Source organism: Pantherophis guttatus, chromosome 6 (genome assembly GCF_059756535.1).
Source record: "Pantherophis guttatus breed Tessera chromosome 6, ASM5975653v1, whole genome shotgun sequence".
In the NCBI taxonomy this organism is placed as follows: domain Eukaryota; kingdom Metazoa; phylum Chordata; class Lepidosauria; order Squamata; family Colubridae; genus Pantherophis; species Pantherophis guttatus.
In genome coordinates, this window is record NC_142068.1 from 25,078,704 (window position 1) to 25,100,573 (window position 21,870).

A 21,870-nucleotide genomic window follows, 5' to 3' on the forward strand; every position below is an offset into this window, starting at 1 on the left:
CTCTTGAATTGTAAAGTTTTTCCCTCCATCCTTGAGTTGGCAGAGGATAATACTGCACGAAGTCTGCTTATTACTGATTCCTACCCTGCCTCTGTTGCATCCAATTGAGGGCATAATACCAAGGCTTTGTCAGGAATCTTTGTTTTGTTTTTCTTAAATTACATTGTATTATAACAAGTCAAAGTGTGGAAAAACTTGGGAACAGCACTTTTATTTAAAACTTCTTTTTGTTTTCTATAATTTCCAATCGCTGAGCTGTGGATTCCTCTGTACAGAACTGATCCCAGCATTTCATTATCAACACTACTTCAATTTATTATCCTATTTAACTTCAAGACTTATATACAAAGTGATTCTCTTTCCAATTCACATGGACCATGTCAAGCTCTTATTTAAACAAATAGCATGGTAGAAGAGGTTGACCAGGAACAAAGGGAATGTGAGGGACTGGAAAAGTGAGTGTGAAGGGGTTTGTAAGTTTATCTGAGAAGAAAAGTCCATCTGGATATGAAAGATAAGAGAAACTTCAAAGAGACTCTGCCTTAACTCTATAACAAGTCTTTGTTTCTTCAAAGACACCATCCTGAAATTGTGCCATCCTCCCTTGCTCTTATCTCCATAATAGAGATGGATAGGGAGAGGTTGTGTTTCACTTCCGCCATTGGGTTGGTGAAGTATAACATGAATAAATCATGAGGCTGCTTCTGGATGTGTCAGGAAGGAGGGGGTGAAAATGATATAATTTAGATCTGGCTCATATTAAGTCAATGTCACTAAACGGGGTTGACTGCTATGTCAAGAGATCATTAAGGAAGGACAGATGGAGTAAGAAGGAAAGGCAACAAATGTGCTAAGTCTTTGATGAAGAAGATGCTTTAGGAAGCAGTTCAACTCACACTGTTAATTAGGAAACGGGTATATAAATTTCTATGCAAGTCGGAGTAGTTTTGTGTCAGTAACCACAATCATTTTTCTTTTATGCAAACAGGTTTTTTTTCTTCTAAGAGCTAGAGATTAGATAGACATCAGCAGACTTCATGCCTGTAGGATCTTTTTTCTCTTTTTTTTCAGTCATCGGGTTTGATGTAAAAAATACACACCGAATTAAAGAACTGTACAACCAGGAATTTGTTTGCAGCCTTGAACTGACTAGAAGCGACAGTCTTCCAGCTCCTGCATTCTCCTGCTGATTCATAACATTCTCCAGGAAACAGAAATCATTTTGTTGCTGCTGACAACATCCTTGCTGATAATCTGCACACACACCACACGTATCTGCCCACACCTGTTCTAAATTGCAGTTTACATAACATTCTTAAAATACTATGTGTGTTTTTGGCTTACTGTTCAGGGTATCCATTTGCTCTACAGAATTCCACCTCCTCAGTTTCTATGGGCTATTTTTATTTTCAATTTACATGGTAATTTTCTATGTTGAAACATTAGCATGCACACAAATTGCCCCACTCTTTCTAAGCTTTCTTAATTCATTTCTATTTTTAATGGAGATAAAAGATATACAGTTGACAGCATACCATATGCTAGTGCCTGTAGGTCTAAAATGACTAAAACCAGAAAATAAAAGATCATTTATTTACAGTTATTCCTGCTACTGGAAACAGATCCATTATGGTTCTCTGGCCCAACAAATTAATATGACATTTTAAAGAAAGCTTGAAGCCCACAGATTCAGCTTACAACATTCAAATCACTAATATGTAAAGCTTAAACTGAAGTTGAATGGATTTACTATTGTAGTTTTCTATTTGCCACTAGATGACAGTCTACTAACAGGGTTTGCAAGATGTCTTTGCAAGAACACATCAAACATACATTTTTCTACTAAAAAAAAATTCCAACTAGAAGAATACTAAAACTATTACATGTAGGGAAATATGTGAAGCAGAAATGTAGAAGAGACCAACGTTTGATATTTTCAATTAAATAAATTTTTAATTTCTTAATACTCTTGTGAATATGAAGCAATGAGTTTTATCCGCTAAAAAATGGTTTTCTGTTGTGTCCTGAATTGTCTAATCACAATTTTACATTTTCACTGCTTCAGTACATGCTTATAAATTTTTTTTACTGACTTGAAGGTCTATATATTTAAGTGTGTAGGAAAAAACAATGAAGGGGATAAAAGGGAGGTCAGATAATGACAGGAATGGAATGATATCATTTCTATCAGATGTCATGACACCAATTTGTATTCATAGCATTTGCATGATGTCATCACCAACTTACTGTTATTTTGCATCAGATGCAAACAATGTTTATCACAGATGCTACTGAATGCAATAAGAATCATTGTAGAGCAAACAAACTTTTAGTATTCTTCCTATAGGGTAATCACCAAGGTCATGGGGAACAGAAGAGTTGTAGGGTCACAGCCAGGAAAATTTCAGTCTGCAGAGACAAAACAGATGTCTTAGACCATTGGTCTAAGTGGTTTGGTTGTGCTGTGTACTTACTTATTTTATTTAGTTAGTTAGTTTGTCAAATGTAGGAGATAACAGTTATAAGTATAAACATGGATATGAACACAGGAAATGGGTACGAATAAATGGGAACAGTGGGACTGGGATGGAAGGCACACTGGTGCGCTTATGCATGCCCCTTACAGACCTCTTAGGAATGGGGTGAGTTCAACAGTAGACAGTTTAAAGTTAAAGTTATGGGGGTTTGAGGATGTAACAACAGAGTCAGGTAGTGCATTCCAGGCATTGACCACTCTTGCTGAAGTCGTATGTTCTGCAGTCAAGTTTGGAGCGGTTGAGTTTGTATCTATTGTTTGCTAGTGTATTATTGTGGTTGAAGCTGAAGTAGTTGTTGACAGGTAGGACGTTGTAGCAGATAATTTTGTGTACTATGCTTAGGTCAGACCATAGTAGGCGTAGTTCTAGGTTGTCCAAGCCCAAAATTTCAAGCCTGGTGGCATAAGGTATTCTGTTGTGAGTAGCGGAGTGAAAGGACTCTTCTCATGAAATACCTCTGGACTTGCTCAATTGCATTAAAGTCCAATATACAGTGCGGATTCCAGGAAGACGAGCTGTATTCGAGAATTGGTCTAGCAAAGATTTTGTATGCTCTAGTTAACAGTACAATGTTACCGGAGAAGAAGCTTCACAAGATTAGATTAATAACTCTTAATGCCTTTTTGGCAATGCTATTGCAGTTAGATCGTTTGTGATGAGTATTCCAAGATCCTTGACAGAATGAGGGTCATCTACGAGGTCGTATCCGCCCAATTTGTATTTGGTGTTCTGATTTTTATTGCCAATGTGTAAGACAGAGCATTTACTTACTTAATTACTCAACAGCTCATAATACAGAATAACAGAGATGGAAGGGACCTTGGAGGTCTGCTTGGCCAAGAGACCCTATACTATTTCTGACAAAAAGCTGTTCAATCTCTTCTTAAAAACCTCCAGTGGTGGAGCACCCACAACTTTTGGAGGCAAGCCTTTCCATTGATTAATTGATCTTTCTGATAGTAATTTTTTCCTTAACTGCAGCTCAAAGTATTAAAAAAAAAATAATCCTGTTGACATTTTCTATCTTTAACAAACCAGCAAATCATCCAAATCTATGTTGTTTTCAATATAAAATGTTCAATCAGTTATCCCGGCAAAATAAAAGAGAAGAAAAATTCCACCTTAATATTGGTACAGCTCCAATGGTGATTTTAGATTGCTCCTGAAAGCTCCCACCTCAAGTTCAGCATCATGAATCTCCTCTCAACTCCTCGCCTTCCCCTAAAATATTTGCCTTGATCTTGACAAACGGTTTTGCCCTGATGTCATACAAGTACACTTGAGTCTCATAATGTGTACAGCTTCAAGTTGGCATTTGGAAGGCTCTCCCAGCAAATTCCCCAACCTAAAATTATCAGTTGAAATCACGCACTACAAGGATCTTGAGTGGAGTGATGGAATGATCTACAATCGTGGAGTTATTGTGAGAGCTGACAGTCATGCGATTGTACGCCCTGATAACAAAGTAAGAACAAAACAAAATGAGGAAAGGGAAATATTTTTGTCTGCTGTTTTCTTTAGCAGAAACAGAAGAATGTTTATCAAATGCAGGGATACCGTACGCCACATTCTTCTATAATCACAGTTATTTTGTGTTTCCATTGGTCATAAAACATCATCAAGCAAAACAGTTGAAAGTAGTATTTCAATGTATAATGGAACAAGATTGGACAAGAAACCAAAACATTAATGAAATTTCTCAAAAGAGATTTTGTTGGACTCTTTAGTACAAAGCCTAAAAAAAGAATATGACTGATAACATGGCAAATTACACCTGGTTAAATTGTTTGGGTAAGTGTATTATGATATTTATTCTGGTTCCAGCCAACACTCCTCTTTTTCTACACATTAATGCCACAATATTCACTTGTGAATACAACTGGTATTCATTAGTATTCACAAAGGGACATGGTGGCTCAGTGGCTAAGACGCTGAGCTTGTCGATTGAAAGGTCGGCAATTCAGTGGTTCGAATCCCTAGTGCCACATAATGGGGTGAGCTCCCATTACTTGTCCCAGCTTCTGCCAACCCAGCAGTTCAAAAGCACATAAAAAATGCAAGTAGAAAAATAGGGACCACCTTTGGTGGAAAGGTAACAGCGTTCCATGTGCCTTTGGTGTTTAGTCATGCCAGCCAGGGGTGAAATGCTCCCGGTTCGGGCCGGATCGCCCAATCCAGTAGCGTTGGAGGTGCGAGGTTTGGAGAACCGGTAGCAAAAATCCCTCCCCCCCCCACCCATGCCTAGCTGAGCCACGTGATCATCAGAGGCTTTTTTTTTATTTTTAAAAACATTTTTTCTATAACCTCTTCAGCGGAAAAAATACTTTTAAAAGTTTTTTTAAAAGCCTCTGATGATTGTGCGGCTCAGCTGGGATCGTCAGAGGCTTTTAAAAGCATTTTTTCTACAACCTCTTCGGCTGAAGAGGTTGTAGAAAAAATGTTTTTAAAAGAAAAAAAGCCTCTGCCGATCAGGCAACTCAGCTGGGATCATCAGGCTTTTAAAAGCATTTAAAAAAATGCTTTTAAAAGTTAAAAAAAAAAGTTGGCCACGCCCATCCAGTCACATTACCCCCACCACCACCAAGCCACGCCCACAGAACCAGTAGTAACAAATTTTACATTTCACCACTGATGCCGGCCATATTACCACGGAGACCTCTTCGGACAGTGCCGGCTCTTTGGCTTTGAAACGGAGATGAGCACTGCCCCCTAGACTCCGGAACGACTAGCACATATGTGCGAGGGAACTTTTACCTTTGCCTTTATTCACCTGTATGAAGCAGACATCTGTCACCTGGAACAAAACAAGGCCCTGTGGAAAAGGATTTGACCCTCCTTCTGCCACAGAAGCCACATGTTTGAACTATGATCCATTTTTCAATCCCATTAGCTTTGCGATGTGCTGGCTTCAACTCCGAGAATTCCCATGCTGGTTGAGGAATTCTGGGAGTTGAAGTCCATACATATGAAAGTTCCTGAGGCTGCAAAATATTGTTCTAGAATCAGAAAGAACATGAAAGTGATTAAAATCCCGACTTACACATTAATAATGGAGGGGAGAGAGAAAAGGATTTGTGAAATCGTTCTAATGACAACTACTGGAGAAAAGTTGCTATATATATTTAATCTGTGCATGGACCTACACTCAAGTCGATAGATTCTTATACATTTCAGGGCACCATAAGAAGTAAGTTCTCTTTTCACTCCTTGCCTCCAGTTCCATTTTCCATTATGAAGAGCAGCATTAATTTTATCAATTCATTCAATGTCTAGCTAGATTTATTTATGCTTTTTTCTTAATTGGACCTTAACAGATGCATATTTTAAAGACATATCCTTTTTTTTTTTTTTTTTTGCATGTTCTGCCCAGGGAAAAGTTATCACTCCAAAACATTAAATATAATAGATTATAAAATAATCATCCTGGAAGTCTAACTCTGATTTCTCAACTCTCTGGAGTTGCAATCATAAACATGCAATAGAACAACTGGATAAGAAGGACCTAATCTTTGTTGGAACAGACACAAGTATTCTGATGTTCTGTGGAAAGAAGAATGTCAAGATGATTTTCGAGGGACTGTTTGAAGAACCTCTGGACTGAAACTATAAATTCCTGACAATATCTGCCTGTTCCATGGGATCAGATAGGGTGGCCGTGCCCAAGTCCGTTTCTTCAGATGTTGCCATCTACCCTTCCTCCTCGGATACAGCAGGCTTCCACCCTTTTAGCCTTACCAGAAATTCATAAAAAGCTGGCTCTTTACCAAGTGTTGGGATTGGGTGAGATTTGAATCGGGGGATTCTATTTACTGATTGTTGAAAAGTGTTGGTGAAGTGCCAGGTTCTAATTTGACAGTTCTTTTTTTTATTACTGTTGTTAGCCACCGAGAGTGGTGGCACATCAAATGGATAGCCACATAAGTGAATAAACCAATAGACATTTTCTTCATAAGAACCCACTGACTGTCACTTTTAAACTACTTGAAAGCTATTATAAAAATGTCATTTATGTTGCCTTTCAAATATTGCTAACAACAATTCCCATGCTCCTTCACTAAAGGACAGGTGAATTAGGGCTTCTGGGAATTGTAGTTAACTTAAATCTGGAGGCTCATGGTTGCCCGTTCCTTTATTTATTTTTATTTATTTATTTATTAGATTTTTATACCGCCCCCTCTCCCGAAGGACTCGGGGCGGTGAACAGCCAAAATTAAAAACATACAATATAAACATTAAAATACGTTTAAAACAGAATTAAATCCAAAATGGCTCCCCAATTTAAAATGCCTTACCCATGACCCTATAAATAAGATGAATTTAAAATTTAAAATTTCCACATTTAAAAGGGGGAAGATTTAGGCCAGGCCAGCTTGATAAAATAGAAAAGTCTTAAGCACGCGGCGGAAGGTGCGCAGATCCGGGATCCTACGTATCTCCGGGGGGAGCTTGTTCCAAATCGTAGGTGCCCCCACAGAGAAGGCTCTCCCCCTAGGGGCCGACAGCCGACATTGTTTGGCCGACGGCACCCGGAGGAGCCCCTCTCTGTGGGAGCGTACTGGCCGGTGGGAGGCTATTGGTGGTAGCAGGCGGTCCCGTAAATAACCAGGTCCTAAGCCATGGTTTAGCAAAATGTGATGATTTAGTCTCCTGTCTAGGTATCTGGCTGCTTATTTCTTTAGCCTTGAGTTATTCAGATCAGAAATTTTGGACTTCTGATAAAGTTAGATCAGACTCCAATGTGCACACATGCAGATTCCAACATGCATAATAAAGATAATGGCTTCTTTACAATACATTTATGCTGATAATGTGGATATGTTTAATTTAAAAAATATAATGAACAATTTTGACAAATAATCTTTCAATTAGAATTTTAAACCACTTGATTGTCATCTATTTGTTGATTAAAATCTACACTGGTGCCTATGACAATATTTACAATTGTCCAGAATGTGGTAAACAAACATCTTATACACACCCTAAATCTTGCAAAAGGTCTATGTCAACTACTGCCAGACGAACATAAACAATGTGGAGTGCTCTTTGTAGGGTAACAGGTAACAGTAACAGAGTTGGAAGGGACCTTAGAGGTCATCTAGTCCAACCCCCTGCTCACGCAGGGGACCTATACTAGGGATTCGAACTGCTGAACTGCCGACCTTTCTGATCAACAAGCCCCTGAGCCACCTGGGAAGCACATGGGAAATATGATTCAAGATTCCTGCATTAGTCATTTCAAAGAGATGAATAAGATTTCAAATCTGCAGGAACTAACTTTTTCATTGACCATTCAAAATGGCAGAGGAGGTTAGTTTTCTTACATAGTTTTAATAAATCAGGATATGAAATTGTTCAACGCCCAAGGATCTTTGCCACCAACAATACAATGTACTGTTCTGATAAATATCAAAGGATTCCTACTGATGGATCTCATTTCCATTCCATGTATGTGTGTAGATATGGATTTGTGTGCTTGCACACATTTAGGACTTACAGTGCAAGACAAGGCATAATAAGTATAACCCTGAAGCTGACTTCACCGGAGCCATCTTGAAGCTTCAGTTTTACCACACTGAAGTTGAGGCATAGAGAGGGGGCGATTAGAGATAACGGGGGTTTTCTAGCTAAAATAAAATACTTTCTCTTGGGAACCAAGGACATTCTCACACCTGGCCCGTGGAAGGAGGAGTGAGGTTACCAGGCAACCAGGCAGCGTCTTGATTGGACCATGTGACTGATTGTTTGGGGTTGAGGGAAAACTTAATCTTTTAATTAGGTGAAAACCGCAGGAATCTTCAGAGTCAGTTTTCACCAGATCTGTGCCAATATGATATCTGCAATAAAGCTATTCTTTGAGAAATTCATCTGCCTCAGAGTTTTGCTTGCTATGAGTTTATTACTTGGAACCCTGACAGTAAGTTTGTCATATCCAGAAAAAACCTACTCACACTGTCTAGGAAAGACAGACATCAAGTGTAGCTCAGGGTAGATGGCTGTAACCTAATGAACTCTGGGGGCGGGGGGGGGGGAAAGAGAGAGAGGAAATAATCCATCTTCAAGAGAATTGTTATGCATAGAGCTGGGGGTATTCTATATAATGTCGATAGGGAAGGTGGACAGAAATAAACGCCCTTTAATTTTTTTTCCTCTCCCATTTTTAAAAGAAGAGCCTGTAGTACAGTGGACTAAAACACTGTTATTAACATCTGCTGCTTGCAATTACTGCAAGTTCAAATCTCACCAGGCTCAAGGTTGACTCAGCCTTCCATCCTTTCAAAGGTAGGTGAAATGAGGACCCAGATTGTGGAGGCAATAAGCTGACTTTGTATAAATATACAAAAGTGTGAAGGCTATTGCTTAATGCATTGTAAACCGCCCTGAGTCTCCGGAGAAGGGCGGCATATAAATTAAAGCAAAAAAAAAAAAAAAAGTAGCTCTGATTGACGAAACAAATAATTCTTACCGCACTGCAGGAAAGATGTGATTCACGGCAAAATGATCACTCTTTCCAGTGGCAAAATACGATGCATTTAGCAATGGTTACAAAATGTACCTTCTAAAAAGGTACGTGGCAGAGTATTGGAATCAGCTACTACCCTGTCACCAGGACACAAACATTTTTAAGGGATGCTGCTTAGAACATAGGCTTCCTTTTAAATAGACGTTTTCATTGTTTATTTAATTCTGTGACTTTGGGGCAAGGAGAACGTTCAGAAAGATCATTAGAATGTTCTTTTTAATTATTGCTTTGGATCATCCTCTTTTTCCTAAAGGAAAAAAAAAAAGAGAGAGGAGGGTTCAGACTGGAAAAATCTTTCCTTAACAATTTTTGCCAGGTGGAGGGGCGGTTCCTGGAACTTATGCACCTACCTCATGCGTCATTGGGTAGAGTTGCTATTGCTTTTTCAGATAAACAGTTCCACAATTTTATGCTTTGTGATGATCCTTTTACTGTCCCTGTGGAGTGAAGTTTCAGCAAGATGTTAGTACACTGAGAGAACTAATAAAACCAGCATCCCTGTTAACTAAAAGGCCATCTCTTAAACTGCAGAATTGCTTGTTTAATGGCTGCACTTAAAGAGTTTGGAGAGTTGGCCAAGGTCCTACTCAACTGAACAAGCTGGAAGCTTCCATACACAATAGGACTAGCTTGCCACATATATTCTTCCTTTCTGAGTCCCCCAAAGCTTCATCCCTTCCTAAATGAATATTATAAGCAAAAAAAAAAAAAAAGTGGGGGGGGTGATGGCATCAGAGTTTAAATGAACTCAGTAGACCAGGGGTGGGCAACTATAGCCCTTTTACAACCTGTGGACTTCAACTCCCAGAATTCCTGAAACAGCCAAACTGGCTCAGGAATTCTGGGAGTTGAAGTCCACAGGTCATAAAGGGGCCATATTTGCCCACCCCTGCAGTAGACCAAATGGAGTTGGCTATTTTGCAGGTGTGAATTCATGCATATCATAAAGTTACTGAGTGTGATGAGATGAGGCACCAGGCATTAAGTGACTAGACCACTAAGGAAGGGATTAAATTAAAACTCGTAGTTCTACCAGTTAAACTGCCTTCACTCGGGTCTAGCTCATTCCCCTGCAAAATTCAGCCGAAAAGGTGGAGTCTAATGTTGTGAAAGTTTAGTACTGCAGAGTTCACATTGGCAGGAGGGAATAGCAGGTAAAATAAGATTTTATGCTGTGCGAAAGTCAAATCATGCCTTACCAAGGACTTATGGGCTGTGACGAAACAATTCTGTAAGAATCTCCAGGATAAACATTTGATTACAAGGTAGCTAGAGGAGGAAGTTCTTCCTTATACAACCAGATTTAAAAATTTTCCTCTTGGAGAAATTTCCTCTCCTCCCTTCTTTGGTTCATGTTCATGATTTGAGGAACATCTGCTTGTATTCATTCTTGGATGCTGGTCTGAGTTTGGCAAATATGTTGTTTTTATTTTACAAGATACACCTTTGGAGTGGACAGGTGCAGAATAAAGTTTCAGGGATTTTCCTAATTTGATTGCTGGCTAGCAATACTCTAGATAATCAACTGATCAAAAGCAGGCTATCATTTAACCACCATAGTTTGTTAGCATTTTTTCAATATGGAAGGAACGTTGTCTTTGCAGCAAGTGTATCTTCATGACAACCACTTGGTTTTGTTTTTGTTTATTTGTTTGTTTTGCCAACAAATACATGCGTACAAGATGCCTTCATAATTTTTATTTGGTAAAGCTGGAATGTTGACATACTTATTGCTTAAGAATTTGCAGTAGCTCATCTAATCTTTTTCTTCTTTTTTTTTTCTTATGGGTATCCAGCTTCCGCTGGATACTGGGTCCCTTCTGAGGACTTCCAGGTGCAACCCCGAGGACAGAGGGAATCCACACACACACTGAGGGTGAAAGCCCCCAAGTGCACCACTTCGGACAGGACCCCTTTCGGAGTCCTGCCCTGGACAAACCCAAGGCCAGCACCGACAGCATCTTGAGGGGCCAATCCCCAAGAGAGGCTGCCAGCTGGATTCGGAGTGCACAAACCATCATCAATCCCCCCAAGGAAGCTTCGGGCAGCACGGGTGATGTCCACAGCACTCTGGTCCTGCCAACCTTGAATCTGACCTGCCGCTTGCATGGCTGCCATCTCAGTTCCACAACAAGGCAGAACCCAGAGGTTCAGCCCCAACCATGTGGAAACACTGGCTGGGGTTCCTCTGAGGACCAATCATTAATCCCTGTCATAGAGAGAGTGGAATCCCTGTCTATGCACAGTGACATATTCCTCATTGGAACTTCTGCTTGATGTCACAGCAAGATCAGATATAAGGAGCAGGTCTCCGCGCTCCCATGCCAAATCCTTCCTGTTGGTAGGCTTTGAGAGGAGCCAAAGCCTCCCTGTAGGGGAGGCAAAGCAAAGAGGGGTGCCCTGCATGGTTGTGGAGAGTCGCAACTCTCCTGCCTGACCCGGGGGGGGGGTTCTTTCTCTCTCAGCCACAATGAGGAGAACAGGCAGCCTAAACATGGCTGCCAAGAAGCTGGGGCAGCTGAGGAACACCTAAGACTGGTGCTGGAGCAGAGTTAGTGAACAGTGATTGGAGTAAAGGAAAAAAGAAAAAAATCCAGAGAAGAAAAGAGACTCTTAGAAGTACCTTTTATAAAGCGGCGAATAACCATAGAGAGAAAAATCCTTTACCCAAATGAAAGGAACCGAGGGGAGAAAAGCTAAAGATCTTTTATTCAAAGAAAATAGGATTTTAAACTTGGGTAGGCATTGTTATGGATTATTTTGTCTCTATAAACCAGATTAAATTTGGGTTTTAATTTATCACGTTTGAAATAATGCTGAAACCTCTGTTGATGCTGCCATTTACTGGTGAATGGAATATACTACACCCCTACAAATCTAGGAAAATTTTGACAGAAGAAATAAGCAACATCTTTTTGAAGAATTGTGGTGATACTAACTGTCCTATAATTAATTACTTTACTATTGTGATAAGGAAGACTTTTAAGTAAAATAAAGTGATTTTTGTTGTGTGAAAACTGTCTGGACTATTTAAATGAAATTGATTTCATTTAAACCTGAGATGTTATGATTATTGAACTCTTTGATGAGCAAAACTGGAACTGAATATATTGTTTGTGGCCCTGACTAAAAGTGGACTTTTTAAACTAAAACAAGATGCCTTTTCAGGGGGAAATGAGTGAGATTTCAAGAGAAATGGTGTGGATGTTTCAAAGCATCAGGGATACCATGATAAAGAACCAAAGAGAGATAAAAGACTTAATCCAAGGCATAAGTGACAAAGTAGAAAATATGATAGAACTGGCAATGAATGAAAATTAAAGACTCCAGGAAAGAGAGGAGGCAATGGAAAGAATGGAGGAAAAGACAGAACAGACAAACCACCAAATAAAACAAGAGGATGAGAAAAACATTTTGAGAGATATAAAAATGGAATTGGAATTGGATAATCTGGAAGATGTTTTTGAAAGGGAGATAGGAGTAAGGGTGGATACTCTGGAAATATAGCAGCCTAGGAGGATAGAAATATGAGAAATACTTAGATGGAATAATGAAAATACAGATGTTGACAGAGACAAAGATCCAAGAGAAGAGTATGGGAGGAAATCCAAAAAACGAATAAGAATTGAAATATTAAAATGGGCAAGGGATGATGGATAGAATAGAGCTATTTTTTTCCTTTTTTTTTTTCTTTCTTCTTTTTTCTAATATAATGATGGCCTGATTAAAAACTAGAAATAGAGGTAGAAATAAGATATACACCCTTATATGAAGGATTATGTATTAACATAAATATGTGTTTTGACATTAGGATTACTAAGAGTGACCTGACTAGAAGCCAGAAAAGAGGTAGAAATAAGAATTAGGGGGAATATTAGTAGTTATAATTTTATATAAATTGAAAATAAGTAATAATTAGATGGAAAGTTGAGAGGTTGAAAGATGGTATTACTATGTATGTTCAAGAAGGTCATTGACATTAGAATGGAACATTGAAATATTGAATAATTACTTTAAAATAACCAAGTACATCAATATTAGGCTCATATAAGTTTGATAAATGTAATAATTGACTGTTGTTATTTGTATTAATATGAACCATACCCAGAGGCCACACTGTTCATGTATTGATGTTGATATAAGTTTAAAAATAAAATCCCAATAAACCTTGAAAAACATTTTTTTTGCAGTAGCTCAGAGAACGTTGAGTGTCTACTGTGTGTCCAGTAGAAAATGGGCGTAGTAGTTGCAGGATGATTTCAAATGGCTTTCGGAGGGACAAGAAATGAGTTGATGTAGGTGACCTAAAATAATCATGTCTACTCTCCAGGGAACTATTGCAGTTTATCACAAAGAGGTTTGAGCTGAAACATCCCCAATTGATATATTGGAACCTTCATACTGTATTGTTGGGCTCTTCAACAAACAGGCCACAAATAGTCCTCAATTTACATTTACAATTGCTGCATCCCCATGATCACATAATCAACATTCAGGCGTTTGGCAATTGGCCTGTATTTATGACACTATCCAGGGGTCATGAGATCACCTTTTGTAATTGTGACTATAAACTACACACACACCCAGACACACACACACACTGGCGTCCGACAAGCAAAGTCAATGGGGGAAGCCAGTTTCACTTAACAACCGCATAATTCATTTAACAGCTGTGTCCAAAAAAAGGTCATAAAATGGGGAGCAACTCGCTTGTCAACTGTCTTGCTTAGCAGTGGAAATTTTGGGTTCAGTTGTGGTCGTAAGTCAAGGACTACCTGCACAGATGGCAACGTAAGTGTTCTTTCCTCTCGCTCTTACGTTGAGAGGAAAGCAAAGGGACATAAATTGTGCTGGTCAGACAGGCAATCTCTACATCCAGCGATGAGCAACGAGACCAGGTCATGCTGCTGCCCTCACACTTTTTAATGTGGGGTAGGTTCAGGATACCAAAGGTTCACCCAGCTGAACACCAGGGAAACATTTCGGCAAGCCATATATTTGACAATACCCTGGGACAGGGGTTTCCAACCTTGGCAACTATAAGACTTGGGGACTTCAACTCCCAGAATTCCTCAGCCAGCAAAGCTTTGCTGGCTGAGGAATTCTGGGAATTGAAGTCCCCAAATCTTAAAGTTGCCAAGGTTGGAGACCCCTGCTCTGGGTTTTACAGTTCCAGACAAGCAACAAAAACATATGCGAGTCCCCGTGGATTAATATACAGACCGTCAATTTAATTTGGCTTCATGACCCACAAGCTGGGCAGGTCACACCAAAGACCTTGGCAGAGTAATAACACATGTGGCCTGCCCAGCTCCGAATCATTTTGTTTATTGCGTTTGGCCTTATCACTTTAATTTCTCTTATGCACAGTTTAGTGGGTTATAGTTCGTTTTCCGTTCCTTTTTCCCTTGGCTGGTTTTACATAAAAAAGGCATTAATTTCAAGCTGTATTTATTTATTAAATTCAGTTCCAGCTTTACCCATTTATTCACAGTTACAGTGCCTAATTTCTCACTGTGCGTGCTGGCTGCTGGTGTCAATTTCATCTGCACCTACCACTGGAACATAGCATCCAGAAACAGATACAAACAGGCTGTATGTGAAATTCAACGCAACCTCATTCTAAACAACAGTGACATTGCAGTTATTTCATAGTGATATTGATTTTGGACTGATTATTTCTTGGCTTCTAGATATCAGCAGTAAACTATCTGACCACAGACACATGCTTTGTTTCAATGAACATTTTTTGTCAGCTTGTATAATTATATATGGTTCCAATTTTGGTACAAAAACAAGTTCCTAGTTAAAAAAAAAAGATCACCCACATCTGTAAAAATACATAATTACAGGAAAGAAGACTATGGTGCAATTCTGTATCTGTATTCAGAAATAGCAACACTGAACACGGCTAAGACAACTGTAAAACCGAATAAAAGATAGCATCAAAAGCTGTTAACCACATCTTCAAAATAAAGCACCACAGAGTTGAAGTCCACACATCTTACAGTTCCCGAGGCTGAAAGATACTCATTTAAAGTATGCCACTGCGTCTAGATAAAGATATACATTTTGGTATCATATTTGTACTTTGGACTGTTTTGGGAATAAAATGAGATTCATGGAAACTGTCAACATTTTAATGTTTTATCTATCTTCCGTGGAAGTTCTCTACTCATTGTACCATGGACATTTTAGTTCTGTCATTATTGTGGACATTTAATTACTGTTACTGTGGATGTTGAATTTATATTTTACCGACAAGGGAGACTAGTATAGATCTATTTCAAGCAATTTAACTTGTGTCAGCTAGCCATACGCTTTCTGGAATTTGAACTCAGGCTACTTGCATATTAGGTAGATGTATTAACCTCTAAGCCACGGTTCTTCTCGCTTTGTTGACTAGACTAGGGGAGAGATTAAGTGTTTTTCTGGTGAAACCGGTCTATCAGGCAACCAGGTCTATCCAAATATGGGACGGAGCATACTACTACATACTTACAGTAGATGTTTTAACTGTTATTTTTGCAATTGTTTTACTGTGGCTTTTTTATAAGCCTCTGTGAGTTTTTACAAGACATCAGCATACACATCCAAACAATTAGCACTGAAAAATACATTAAGGCTTACTTTTACATACTCCTGATTGTTGCCCATATTCCAACTGCATTTATTTCATCACTGTGATTAGAAACAACTATCATGACTCTCCAATTCTGACTGGCATAATAATGGAACACTTAACATTTCTGAAAATGTTAATAATATTTGGTAGTATCCAATTGTTTTCATAAATGAAGAAACATCTGCTCTTTTTTCCCCTCTTTTCATGTTTTATCCTGTTGTTGAGTGCTTAAATAGACAATGATGGGGAGGTGTGTTTTCTGCTTAGGCAAAGTCACCATTGTCCTTATGCTTTGTTTCTGCATTGTGAAATAGAGAGAACCTTTGGAGTCTTTGCTGAAAGAAATTGTGACTATTATACATACACCCACACATTAGATTGCAGCATATAAAGATCACTTTCCAGATCCTAAGCAAATGATTCTTCCACCTTTCCAGTTAATATGTCCAAATCTTTTTGACAACAGAGGATTCTGTTTACAGTGGTTCATTCATATAATTTGCTCACTTTCCCGGTAGAATTCCTGTTGCACTTAATATAATCAAGCATCTCCCCCTTTTTCCCCTTCTGCTGTGATTGGCTGAATTTTTCATCTCCTTTCTACTTGATTGTTGTTTGAACTTGCTGCCATTCTTAACAGCAGCAGCTTTCTTCAGCACAGCGGAGTATTCCAATTGTTAAATTAAACAAATTCTCGAGAGTCCACCTTTTCCTGTAATACATGAGACTTTGATTTGGTTGCTAAGGCCACCAGGTACATTGCAGTCCCCGTGCAGAAGGCTTACCAAACAGTGCCAGTGTGTAGTTGGTCCATTGGGAGGATGACAAAGTGTGTTTGACGTGGCCTAGTCAGTAACATGTGACAGGGCAAATTAGGATAGCAATCACTCATCACACTTGACAGAAGAGGAATTCTTCTTTCCCAACACAACAGCCAAATTGCCAGAGTAATTCCACAGCAAATTCTTGGCATTTAACAAACAAGTGAACAAAGCAGTCTCTAAGGTTACAGAGAGCCAGGGAAGCGTAGAGAACAGGAGGCAACATGCTGAGGACTATATAGCTCCATGAAGTTAACTTGTGGGGCCATTTCTGCATTGAAAGTAACCTAAGATGGAACTTCTGAAAACAAATGGCAGGTTGAATTACAGAACTGTTGTATGTATAAGTATTATCAGGGGTGGGCTGCTGGGGGTCCACAGGGGTTAGGAAGAACCTCTAGCTAAGATTCGGTGCAGTTCGGAGAACCCCCAAATCCCACTCCTGGATGGCCCCACCTCACCCACCCCTCCCCTCCCAGGAGTCCCCACACAGCCTGTTTTAGATGGAGATAAGTGCAGGGTGTGCACAGAGGCTCAGGGAGGGTGAAAAACGGGAAGTTTGGGAAGGCCAGAAATGGACCTCTGGAGCCGGGGGAGGCTGTTTTTGCTTTCCCGGAGACTCGAATAAAGCCTCCGGAGCCCGGGGAGGGCAAAAACGCCCCCCCCCGCCGTGGTGCAGGAGGCCGACTAGGCCACACCCACCATGGCTATGCCCACCTAGCAACCGGGCAGAGAACCCCTTGCTAAAATTTTCGAAGCCCACCCCTGAGTATTATGCATACTTGTTGACTGCTTTCCCACCCAAAGATCAAGAACTAAATAAAAATTGCACTTGGAAGTGACAGTGATCAGAATCTTGAACTGTAAATATACAGATACTCCTCGACTTACAACAATTCATTTGGTGACTGAAAAAAGTGACGTATAAACATTTTTCACACTTATGACTGTTGCAGCATTCCTATGGTATGATTTACATTTGGATGCTTGACAACTGATTCATATTTATGACTGTTGCAGTGTCCCAGGGTCATGTGATCATATTTTGTGACCTTCTGACAAATAAAGTCAGTGGGGAAGCCATATTCACTTAACAACTGTGTTACTAATTTAACAACTGCAGTGATTCACTTAACAAATGTGACAAGAAAAGTTATAAAATGGGGCAAAACTCACTTAAAAAATTCCTCACTTAGCAATAAAAATTGTGGTCATAAGTTAAAGACTACCTGTATGTGAACAATAACCACAGGGAAAAAAATAACTCAGGGAGCCTAAGAAATACATGGAATTAATATAACTGACCTGAACATTTGTAAGAGTCATACAAAGCTTGCAAGTTCCATATTCTATAGCTGCAGCCTTAATATTTGTCCCATTTCACCACTCATCAAATTTCTGACAGTAAAGTCTCCTTTAAGAGAAGCTCAATTGTTGATTTCATGATCAGAATAATAGCTTTCCTCTTTAAAAAAAAAAAAAGCTACTAGCACTGTATCTTGAATGAGAAGAATTAGAAGCTAGTAATACACTACACTAACTTGTTGATTGAAAGGTTGACAGCTCAGCGGTTCGACTCCCTAGTGCCGCGTAACGGGGTGAGCTCTGGTTACTTGTCCCAGCTTCTGCCAACCTAGCAGTTTGAAAGCACGTAAAAATGCAAGTAGAAAAATAGGGACGACCTTCTGTGCGCCTTTGGCATTTAGTCATGCCGGCCATATGACCACGGAGATGTCTTCGGACAGCGCTGGCTCTTCGGCTTTGAAACGGAGATGAGCACCGCCCCCTAGAGTCAGGAACGACTTGCACATATGTGCGAGGGGAACACTTTAATGCACTATACACATTATTTAGGGGGCAGCCAACCTGAGGATTGATGAGCAGGTCTTTTCCTATAAAGCCAGGCTCTGCTGCTGGCATATTGCAAGTTCTTCTTGGGTATCATATTTGCTCTTGCTTTAATCAAACTGCTGAATAGAATTTATTTATTTACTAATCAAATTTGCATAGCTGCCCATCTCACAAAAAGCGATTTCCTTCAAAATTCGGCCAACAGTCATATTGCTCACATCAGACATATTCCAACTATTAGAAAATGCATTATCTTGGTTTTTTTCATATGAGAACATTGGAAAATTATTTTACTCTAAGTGAGAAGGCAGCTCATAAAGCAACAACTGTGGTTTTTTTTTTAATGTTACTTTGATGTAGAAGGGAGTTGAATCATATTTCCTGTTTTTGTGCAGCAGATATTTGAAATAGGGCATACAGAAATCCTTGATGTAGAAATATGTTGAGCACATCTAATCTGAAAACTTCACTACCATTTTGGAAACAAACAGGAAGCAATCATCATTTGTATTGCTTCCTTGCTGAGCAAGAAAATTACAGAAGTAGCAGCTGAATAGCGTAGAGGTTTGCTTCTTTTGCAGTTTAATACATCTTATGGAAAGTTGAAAGTTTTTTTAAAAAATGTAGTTAGGATGCTTTATCAGAGCAGAGAACCTGCAGTTTTTCTACTTGTGCTCATAATCGCCTCTTAAAGGGGAAATCAATTTCTTTGGATTATAATCGAAGCTGCTTTTCACCAAGCTGATTTGCTAGCTCCTATGATAAGTCATAAAAGTGCGGTACTGTTTTTCAAATGTAAGTGCGTTGAAACCAATATTTTTAATAAAGTTAATTTTAAAATTCTTCATTTAAAATGTAATCACGCATGCAGCAGAAAAGAAACTAATTGAACCTGAGGGGATGACCCTATCATTAGAAGCAATATTATTATTACATCAGATGCCAAGTGCTGTAAGACTAGGAAACAATGGCAAGGGGTTAGGAATAAGATTGTTTCAAGGGATTCTGTTGGTCTTTGATGCTGTGGAAATTGCTGTTCAGTTTTCAGTGCATGGATTCAGTGGCAGTCTGGTCAGTTTACCGCATTAGGGAACATTCTCCTCCTCCTCCTCCTCCCACTCCTCTCCCTCCCCCTTCCTCCTCCTCCTCCTTCTCTTCCTCGTCCTCCTCTTTTTCTTCTTCTTCCTCCTCTTCTTCCTCCTCCTCCTCCTCCCTCCTTCCTCCTTTCCAAACACCAAGGATATATTTCAGTGCATTCAGACCAGTGATGGGTTGCTCCCAGTTCTGTCCAGTTTGCAAGTAACCAGTAGTAAAAGTGGCAGGAGGCTCCACCCACTTGCCCGGATGTCATAATTGATGATCTGCAAATGAGCAGAAGTGCGAGTGCGCGTGTGAGTGAAGCAAGCGCACGTGCACGCTCCGTTGGGAACCAATAGTAAAGGTAAGTAGAACTGACCCCTGATACGTACATACCCTGTCTTCAGTAGGGCCTGGTGGCTCAGCAGACTAATAGCATTGTGATTAACACCAGCTGTCTGCAATTACTGTAAATTCGAATCTCCCCAGGCTCAAGGTTGACTCAGCCTTCCATCCTTTCTAAGGTAGGTAAATTGAGGACCCAGTTTGTGGGGCAAATAAGCTGACTTTGTATAAATATACAAAAGTATGAAGGCTATTGCTTAACGCATTGTAAGCCGCCCTGAGTCTCCGGAGAAGGGCGGCATATAAATCAATTTTTTTTTTAAAAAAAAAAAGCAAAATGACATGGTTAGAGCAGATTCAGTGATATTCAGCTGTAAAAAGAGGAGGATTCAGCTGATGTACAGAGGAAAAAAATAAAAATGTATTTAGGATGCTTTATCAGAGCAGAGAAAGAACAGGAATTTTAATGCATGTTGACCTAAAAAGAAAACTGCATCTTGCTCCAAACCATTCCAAGTCCTGTAAGTATCACAAATTACACCAATTAAAGTGCCATGAGAAGAATTTCATTGCTCATTTTCTTCCAGAATCAATATCCATCTAGAATACAGCTACCAAAACTTTTGAGATCATGTATATATTGGGAATTTTGAGCATATATTATAGGTTCTCATTAAAATAACATGTCAGAATAAGAATGGTGCCTGGTCAATCTCCAACTAATTATTTAACAGAAGGTAAATAGATAATTTGTGCTATATCATCTTCTCTAGCCTCCTGCTCTATATTATCTCCAATTACCTCTGGCTATTTTCAAGGCATGAAGGCACAGCAGTTCTAGACAAAAGCGCCTATGCGACTCCCTATCATTTTACTTTCTAAGAGTGCCTCTGGGGTACTTACCGGGCCTGAAAATATTGTTGCTCGAGGCTAGAATTTTGTTTCGCAATATTAACTTCCTATTTTTCTAAAGAAACAGAATTTAAAAAATAAAGTAACTGAGTTCTAGAACTTGAGATAATTTTATAGATGCCATGTTTGGACCTTCCAATCTAAAATATTTTACCAGCTGGAAATTGATAAAAGCATAGGAATAGTTTGACTCTGCTGAGCAACAGAAAAATCCCAGTTTATCTTCTATTGCAACCTTCTGAACAATGCTTTTGGACATGTGACATACACAATATAGCGACTGTTTTTTAAAACAACAAACTTTAAATAAATCATGCACGCGCTACACACATGCTCAGGATTTGTTTTTTTTAAAGCCTTTTAGGGAGGGAGGGTTAATCCTTTTGTGAATATTTTCACAAGATTTACTACTAAAACCAGGGAGTTTTCCCGGGGTCTGTCACACACTTTATAGTGACGGATTAGTGTTTATTTGGCTGCATTAGCAATAACATTCTCCCTGTGTAGTCTGAAAAGAGATGGAATTATAAAGCCCCTGCACTGTGAAGTGTTGTTTTAAAAATAAAACAAATTTGCAAGCAAGGAGACTTAGACAGGCAGATGGAGAATAGAAATGTGTCATGATATGATGAGGAGATCAAGGCAAAGAAGACCAAGGGGACAACCTGCATTCCTGCAACTGTCCAAGGAGCACCATGACGCTAGTCCCAGGACACCACTTCAACTCTGGGATGACCTGCAGTTCAACTCCGGCCTTCTCTGAGTTATTATCTCTATAAAGGCAAGAAGAATCCAAAACACAGGAAATAGATCCATCCAAACAATACCCCCCCCTCCAATTATCTACACAACTTAAATAGATAAATATATCCAAGTATATAACATTACTGAGCGGTCACTGTGTCCCAGTGAAGTGTTGGAGATCAGCTTGTGCTTGCAAGGGAGAAAGGGGGAAATGCGGGTCAGATTGGCAAAGAAAAACATAACAAGTATACCCAAAGCCCTCCTGTGTCCCTCTGAATGATGCATTCAGTAATAATAGCAATAAGGGCTTGTCTGCCTCCCAGAACAGAATGACAATTGACCCCTATTATGAATGACGAGGCACAGTAAGAAAGAAACTCACTGTTGCTTGTTCCTTTTTCAGCACATTAATTTTCCGAGCAACACTCCATCTGCTGT